We start from the raw sequence: 8913 nt of genomic DNA on the forward strand, positions 1-8913 counted from the left end.
CTTGCGGCAGCAAAGCCGGGAGGTCTCAGAGACTGGCCTGGCCCTGCACCTCTGTCCTGCCCGGCTGATGTCGGGGTCTCTCTGTGAGGTCACCCCCTCCCCACCACCTTTGCCCAATAGGCCGAGTTCCTGCAAAATGCCTTTGTGATGTCACTGCCACACCCACCCCTCCCCTCAAAGCTGATGTCCTGCCCCTGGCCAGACTCGTTGGGTGTTTGAGTTGTTTCCCCTGGATCTGAGGTTGCCAACTTTCTGACCCAACAAAACTGAACACCCTCATCCTGCCCCTTCACCGAGGTCCCAGCCCCCTCAATCCATCTCCCTCCGTCGCTCGCTCTCCCCCACGCTCACTCACTCGCTCGTTTTCACCGGGCTGAGGAGGGCTGAGGAGAGTCCCTTTTCAACTGGGTGTTGTCGGGACAGACCTGGGAAGGAGGCTGCCTGCCAAACACCTTTAAGAGGAGCCGTCCCTCCTGTCAGAAAATCATCTCCCTCCTTCAGTTCAGTGACCGCCTGAATTGTTCCTTGTCTCGGCAGAGCCGGAGGATTGAAAGCAGCAATGTCAAACCCCTGTGCAGCTAGCAGGAATGGACACAGACTCTCCCTTGTATCTCAACAGATATTTAGTTTTACTCTTGGTAAACTACAAGGCTAAAGGGCCGGCCGTGGCACCAGATCTAAGGAATGAAATACAACACAATCATCATCGTTATGCCCATCGTTGCCCCTTTAACCTTCCGTTGTCTCTCTCTGACCACCGTCACCCTCCGTCGGTTCACTGAGATTGCCACACTCATTGCTTCCAACACACACCTGATCTCCAATTTTGCAGCCAAAAGAAAAGTGATAGGCTTTCTTAACCATAGTGTTTATACTGCACTTTTGTGATGCAAAAGTCACTTCACCACAAACATAGCACAAGTTATCTGCACTGTTCACACAAGTACGAGGCATCTCTGCTCACTTTGGCTAAAGAGAAATGGGTCCCTTTGCAAAATCAAACACTGACAAATAAGAGAGCAAGACACTGTATGATTTCTAGAGCTGATATAGGGCAATTGGTTCAGCTTCATTATGATTGCATCATCCATGACTTCTAGGAATAACATGATGCAATTCATATCATGTATGAGGCAATACCAGCTTCAGATTGTATCCTTCATTGTTTTGCCTAAAGCAAGTACTGTCCAAAGCCATTCATAGATTTATTCATAGATCCAGTCAAAGATGTATTATAGCCATTACTGGTTTAAATTGAGATCCCGTCCCTTTATAACTCACTTATCCTCCCCCATTCCCAAGTCAAGGGTCATAAATACTGACCCAATAGCATATCTTGAAAACTAGAGCCAATCAAGAATTTTAAGCATCATTTTCGTTCTCAGTGACCCAGAATTAGTAAAGTTGGACTCCATTTATTTCAGAAGCATTTTGGCTGTAGAGCAGTGTAACAAGCCTCTCCTAGCTGCATCCTGGTGGGGAGGCTGGGAGCTGTGGGGACCTGTTTGAGAGGGTCACTAGTAGCAGCGTAGCACAGGAGGTGTCCTATCGGGTTGAGTCATTGCAGATGATGATGTAGTGCAGCAGACCCCCGTTTTGCCAACCTTGCATTAGGCAGCTTTCCATGTTAAGCGAACTCCCAGTGCCCACAGGTGCAGCAGCCGGCGATTTGTCCTGTGGCCGCTAGGTGGCGCTGCAGCCTCGCACTGTCCCATTCCCCCGGGTATGGGAAGGTTTGATAAGGTGAGCTGGCTCCACCCGGCCCCGGGGAGATGCCGTCAGTGGGGTCTGCTGTGTAAGGGCTGAAAGTCAATTTGACTGGCATTTTATGATCTTTCAATCATGAAGGGGAGCAACTGCTTACCCTGACTGAAGCATCTTATCTCGTTTCCAAATTGAAGTGTCTCCTCTTTGTGTGCGAAGAGACAGTTTAAGGGGACGCCACAAACGGGAGATGCTTTTGGTTTGGAAAACAAAATATTTTTGCAAAGATTTTTCATCCAAATTGATTTAGGATTAATGGGGTCAAATTCCATGCTGTGCCCTGTGGCTTTAAGGCATTGGAGAACTGCTGAAGAGGTTAAAGGCCGCAGAGCTGGGGAGCTGGGTGTGGGGCCTCCAAAGTTATTGTGCTCTGGTGAGACTGAGCAGTTGTGGGGATTGTGCAAGCTGTGGTGTTTACATGCACATAGAAAATGTAATGAAACTCCATTTTTAAAACCACTCATGTCTGGGAATGGAAGAGAAGCTCTTTGAAATAAGTGTCCCCTTCATACTCTTCAAGATCACTGGCTCCAACACTCAGCTGCCTCAGGGAACTCAGTGGTGGTGCATTTGATGGCAGATCAAGAGGTTTCTGGTTCAAGTCCAGCTGCTCTCTTACATGTCCTCTTTTTTAAGTGATCTATATTTTCATATCCATCTCCTGTATGTTCAGGAGTTCCGCTGAACGGGGACGTGAAATGAATTTAATCATTCAATATATTCCTATTAAAATGTACAAACACTGAGGAAAGCTGTCCATCAGCTGAAATCCGTTCTGGTCCTCTGAGGCGGTAGTTTGTTTTCATTCTTGAAACAAAGATAGAGTACGACTGTAGATTTGCAGGTCCTTGTTCTCCACGAGCGATGCTGTGCAGAAGAAGAAGAACCAGTGGCTATCAAGTGGACACTATGGAGTTTAGACTTGCCTTCCAAGGGGAGTATTGGGGGCAAAAGACATATCTGGCTTCAAGACTACGCTTAATACGTTTATGGAGGGGATGGTATGATGGGCTAGCCTAATTTTGGCAATGAATTTGGCAATTGATCTTTGATTCTCAGCAGGTAAGTATGCCCAGTGGTCTGGATGGGATGTTAGATGGGTTGGGATGTGAGTTACTGCAGAGAATTCTCTCGTGGGTGCTGGCTGGTGAGTCTTGCCCACATGCTAAGGGTTTAAGTGATCAGCATCTTTGGGGTCGGGAAGGAATTTTCCTCCAGGGCAGATTGGCAGAGGCCCTGGAGGTTTCTTGCCTTCCTCCGCAGCATGGGGCACTGGTCACTTGCTAGAGGATTCTCTGCAGCTTGAGGTCTTCAAAGCACAATTTGAGGAGTTCAGTAAGTCAGACATAGGTTAGGGGTTTGCTATAGAAGTGGATGGGTGAGATTGTGTGGCCTGCGTTGTGAAGGAGGTGGGACTAGATGATCATTATGGTCCCTTCTGACCTTCGAGTCTATGAGTCTATGAGCCCATGAGACCATGGGAGGGTGGGGAGGAGCTGTGAGGCCAGCGGGTGTGTGCGGTGCAGGGCATTTGGAGTGTGGGAGCTGCTGGGGGGCCGGTGGGTGCCTGGGATGCTGCTGCTGCTGCTGCCCCAGCCGGGTCTGTATGGGGGAGAGATCTGCATTAGGCCCCTTTGTGCCCAGCTCTGGGGGGCAGGGAGGGTTCGGACTCTGCGGTGGCTGGAGCCAGCCCCTGAGCCGGAGCCTGGCGGCGAGGGGAGAGACCTGGGGGAAACAGCTGCAGCTGAGCAGGAAAGTGAGTCTGGAGCTTCAGCTCTCACCGCCCCAGATCTGCCGCTGAGGCCAAAGCAGAGGGAGGAGCAGACTGGGTAATAAAGTGATCCCGTCAGGCTTTTGGCCAGGGCAAGTCGCTGCAGCACTGGGGACCTAGGCTGGGGAGCTGGGGAGAAACTTCCTGGTCCCTGCAGCTGGGTGTGTCCCTGCCTGTGCAAAGGTTTGTGTGAGTGCAGGGACGGGAGCGAGCTGCATCTTCTCCCAGCAGCAGTGTGAGAGGGAGCCCAGGCTGGGGAGACAGAGAGCTCAGCGGTACCCCAGCTCCAAGTTGCACCCCGGGGGGCCTTTAAACGTTAGGAACCATCAGAGTTAAGGTGACGTTTATAAACTTTGTGCAGTGCTGTTGTGCATGCGTGTTATGATACAGACTCACAAGCGTGGGCTTGGGGTGAATTCTCTGCCCCCGACAGCCTGTGAGCGCGAGGAGGAGCCTCCTTGGGGTTTTCCCTTTCCACTGCTAATTGGTGAGAAGACAGATGTCCCTGTGGAGCAGATAAGAGCCTCAGAGAGGTTTCATGTTGTAGCACCTCAGCTCCTACCTATTACTTGGGAACAGCTCGGCTCCTACCATTTTCGGGGCATTCAGAGAAATGGACCCCTGAGCCCCAGAAGGAACTGCAAGGGAAGCCCAGAGCTCTCACTTCAGATGCCAGGCAGAAGCCCTGAGCCCAGGTACCCAGAGTGCCGTCAGGAGTTGGGAAGGGCATGAAAGTCCTGAGCCCAGTGCCCCAGCCCTGGCTGCAGCCACAGGGGGCCAGAAGCTCTGAGTCCGGGCACCCAGAGATGTGACTGGAGCAGAAGCTGCCAAGGCCAAAGCCCTGAGCCCAACACCGGGCTGATGCAGCACACTCACTTCTGCATTGCCTCTGCAAGTGCGTCTGATATCCCCACGGAGAGGAAGTCCTGTCCCCAGCCGGGCAGAGAAACAGCTAGGAGGCCCCTACTGGGTTCTCCTGGCTGGGGGTCCAACAGGACAGGAGATCGGATTTCACGGGGCAGGGCTAATTCGATCTAGCCAAAATGGCACAACAAGAACCAATGGCTGTCAGCTGAAGCGTAAAAATTTCGTAACCTTTTAATCATTTTTGAAAATCCTGACTTTCTTTTCCTAATTATTTTGTGGTTTATTTTATTAATGAAAGCAAACTTAAGTAACGTTAAATGAAGGGGTTTTGGTTTGTTACTTTCCTTATTTTTTCTTAATATATAATAGTTTTTCTTTCTATGTACTGTTTAAACAATGAAGCTCTTACTCATCTGTTCTTTTCAATATATATTTTATTGCCATTCTTATTTTTGTGAAGGTCCCTTTTTCAAGGAACTCAAATGAGCACAGCAGGAGGCTATCGCGGCTATCCACATCTGGCCCTGTTTCTTTACAAACTTCCTTTGTGTAATGATGCTCTGGTAATAATGGGGCAATCAGTCATCAAAGGTAGCTCTTGCCATGGTAGCCAGGTTGCTATTCATTCTCCGCAAGTATGCAAATGAACTGGAGGGACGGGGTGCTGAGTGGTGGATCCTCTCTCATGTCACAATGCTACTGCTCAGCCAGCACCAGGTAGCAGCAAATGTGCAGTGTGTATGAGGAGGAGGGTTTCCCAGGGCTCCTGTTTCCCCAAATTTCCTAAAGAAGACAATAACCTAACTACATAGAACACGCATTAATGATGATGCCACACACATGATAATTAGTCACTGAAATTTGATTCAAGTCTCGCATGGCTTTTTTAGAAACAAGGGTTCCAAAAAAGGAGAGACCTTATAAAACAGAAAATGTTGATGCTCTGATGTATTTGCAGTTGTGTTAAAATTGAATACTGTGACGTTACATGTTGGGCAGTGTTTCTGTATGTGATTGCATGCTAGGCAGCTCAGTAAGGCAGAACAAACTTGGGACTTAGCACCAAAAGAACGTTTTCCAGCACAACATTTATTTCAGCTGGGAAATGTTGATTCCTTGTAATTGAGACATTCCCTGGGAACACGTCCATCTCAATGAGATGTTGTTTGGTGGGCTTCCCCACCAAAATGGAAGAGTGGAAGAGTTCAAAGGTTGTTGTAGGAGAGTCACAGCCTTGCCACCCTCACTGCCGTCCTGCCTTCAGACCTGGGCTTGGAGGGAAGGAGCCACCAACCGTTCTGAAACTACAAGACATTCCCAAATGTGGAGGTGGCCACAGGGTCAGAAGCCCTGAGCCTGGGCACCCAGAGATGTGGCTGAAGCAGAAGCTGCCAAGGCCAAAGCCCTGATCCCAATGACAGGCTGATGCAGTGCACTTGCTTCTGCACTGCCTCTGGAGGTGCATCTGATATCCCTACGGAGAGCATCCATACAGGGAAGTCCTGTCCCAAATCCAGAAGACAAACAGCTAGGAGGCACCTACTGGGGTGCTCCTGCCTGAGGGCTCCCAGCAGGACAGGAGATCGGATTTCATGGGGCAGGGCTAATTCAATCTAGCCAAGAAAGGCACAACAAGAACCAATGGCTGTCAGCTGAAGCCTGAGAAATTCAAATGAAATGTAAGGCACACATTTTTGACAGTGAGAGACACTAGCCACTGGAACAAATTACCTAGGGGAAAGGTGGATTCTCTGTTTCCAGCTATCCTCACATCACAACTTGTTATCATTCTGGAAGGTGCCTTTTAGTGAATTCCTACAAGCGATTGGGCTTAATATGGTGCTAAGTGTGTGAAATTTCATAGCCTGAGAAATAGAGGCCGGATTAGGCCATCACATTGTTTCTCAACTGACACCTCTGTGAAAAACTCATTGTGGGGTGAGGAACAGACTCTGCTGTTTTACTGGGTAGCCTGCTTGCTCCCCAGAATCAATAATGACCAAGTGGGGAGATCTTGGGGTGCAACTCAAACATCGAACCGGGCTGGCCAGGGGCAGACATCAGGCCTGCAAGGGAAAGGTGAGTGTGGCAGTGACTTCACAAAGGCCTTTGGCAGGAATTCAGCCTATTGGGCAAAGACGATGAGGCGGATGTGACCTCACACAGCTCCCTTGACAACAGCCAGGCAGGACAGGGATGGGGCAGGGGGAAGCTCGGAGACCCCTGTAGCCTGGTTGCAGCAAGCCTCCATCTTTGCTGTCTCTCTGTGAGGACCAAGGGGATTGGTGGGGAGGAGATACTTTGTGAGTTTTTTTCATTTCTGTGTTTAGATTTTGTCGAAAGAAGTCATCACCTGTGTAGAAAGTAAGACAAAATATAGGCTCTGTGTACAAGATAGAGGATTCAAACCTGGGAACCACCAGCTCTGAAAAAGACTTGGGGTCATGGGGGATAATCAGCTCCCCATGAGTTCCCAGTGGCCAAAGGGCAAATGTGACTCTTGGAGCCATACAAAGAGCAGAATCTCAAGTAGAAATAGAGAGGTTCCATATTTGTGTACTGAGCACTGGTGCAACCACTCCTGGAAAATTGTGTCCACTTCTGGTGTCCACAGTTTGAGACAGATGCTCTCACATTGGACAGGGTTCACAGAAGAGCCACATGAATGATGAAAGGATTAGAAAACCCTCCTTGTGCTGACAGAGTACAGGAGCTCATTCAAAGAGAAGGGTAAGCGGTGAGCATAAGGGAAGAAATATTTACTAATGAGCTCTTCACTTTAGCAGATAAAGGTTAAGAGCAGACAATGGCTGAAAGTTGAAGCCTAGACCAATTCACACTAGAGAGAAAGCGCATTTTTAACCTCAGGGTTTGGAGCCATTCACCGAGGGTTGTGCTGGATCCTCCACAACTGGCCTTTTTTAAAAAAAATCAAGATTGTGTGATTTTCTAAACAATCTGCTTTAATTTCTGTGGGAATTATTTTCAGGGAAATTCAATGGCCGATGTTAAACAGAAAGTCAGACCAGAGTTGTTCCTTTTGGCCTTGGAATTTATGAATCTGTGACTCGCTGCGGGTGTTTGAAATTTGTCCTTTTGGGCTTCCCTCTTCCTCCTTTCCTCTTTTCTCATCTTCTCTTTCCTCTTATTCCATTTCTTCCTGCTGATCTTCTTCCTGGGATCAGGTAATGAAAGTCTGCATCATCATGGAAATGCACAAGAGGACTGAATTAAGGGTGCCCAGGGCAACACTTATTTGGACATTTGCTAACAAGAGAACGTAAAATTTCGTAACCTTTTAATCGTTTTTGAAAATTTTGACTTTGTATTTCCTAATTATTTTATGGTTTATTTTATTGATGAAAGCAAACGTAAGTAACGTTAAATGAAGGTTTTTTTGGTTTGTTAATTTCCCTATTTTTTTCTTAATATATAATAGTTTTTTCTTTCTATGTACTGTTTAAACAATGAAGCTCTTACTCATCTGTTGTTTTCAGTATATATTTTATTGCCATTCTTATCTTTGTGACAGTCCCTTTTTCACCACTCAATGCTGTGTTTATCAGAGAATTGAAAGTAATTAAATTAAACTGTATTAAAACAAAACTCATTTTATGCAACTTCAGTTTCAGTGAAAGTTCTAAGCTATTACCCTGAATGTGCAAGGAGCAGATAAACAATATCCAACAAAAAGCTGGAATTTTTCATCTTATTTTCACCTAGTCCCTACTAAGGAAAGTAGCAAACAATTGCCCTTTGTAAAGAAACACTGCACCGTACTACAGTACAAACCCAAATGAGCACAGCAGGAGGCTATCCCGGCTATCCACATCTGGCCCTGGCCCTGTTTCATTACAAGCTTCCTTTCTGTAATGATGTTCTGGTAATAAGGAGGCAATCAGTTGTCAAAGGTAGCTCATGCCATGGTAGCCAGGTTGCTAGTCATTTTCCCCAAGTATAAGAACATAAGAACGGCCGTACAGCTCAGACCAAAGGTCCATCTAGCCCAGTATCTGTCTACTGACAGTGGCCAATGCCAGGTGCTCCAGAGCCAGAAGGGTACCCTGAAGTGACCTACCACAGGACAGGCCCAACAAAGAAAATAACAGAACGCCACTAGCCGTCACCTTCAGCCCCCAACTAAAACCTCTCCAGCGCATCATCAAGGATCTACAACCTATCCTGAAGGATGATCCCTCACTCTCGCAGACCTTGGGAGACAGGACAGTCCTCGCTTACAGACAGCCCCCCAACCTGAAGCAAGCACACACCACACAACAACAATAATAACCAAGGAACCTATCCTTGCAACAAAGCCAGTTGCCAACTCAGTCCACATATCTATTCAGGGACACCATCATAGGACCTAATCACATCAGCCCCACCATCAGGGCTCCTTCACCTGCACATCTACCAACGTGATATATGCCATCATGTGCCAGCAATGCCCCTCTGCCATATACATTGGCCAACCCAGACAGTCTCTACATAAAAGAATAAAAGGACACAAA

The sequence above is a fragment of the Mauremys reevesii genome, linkage group 17 (genome assembly GCF_016161935.1).
Source record: "Mauremys reevesii isolate NIE-2019 linkage group 17, ASM1616193v1, whole genome shotgun sequence".
Lineage (NCBI taxonomy): Eukaryota > Metazoa > Chordata > Testudines > Geoemydidae > Mauremys > Mauremys reevesii.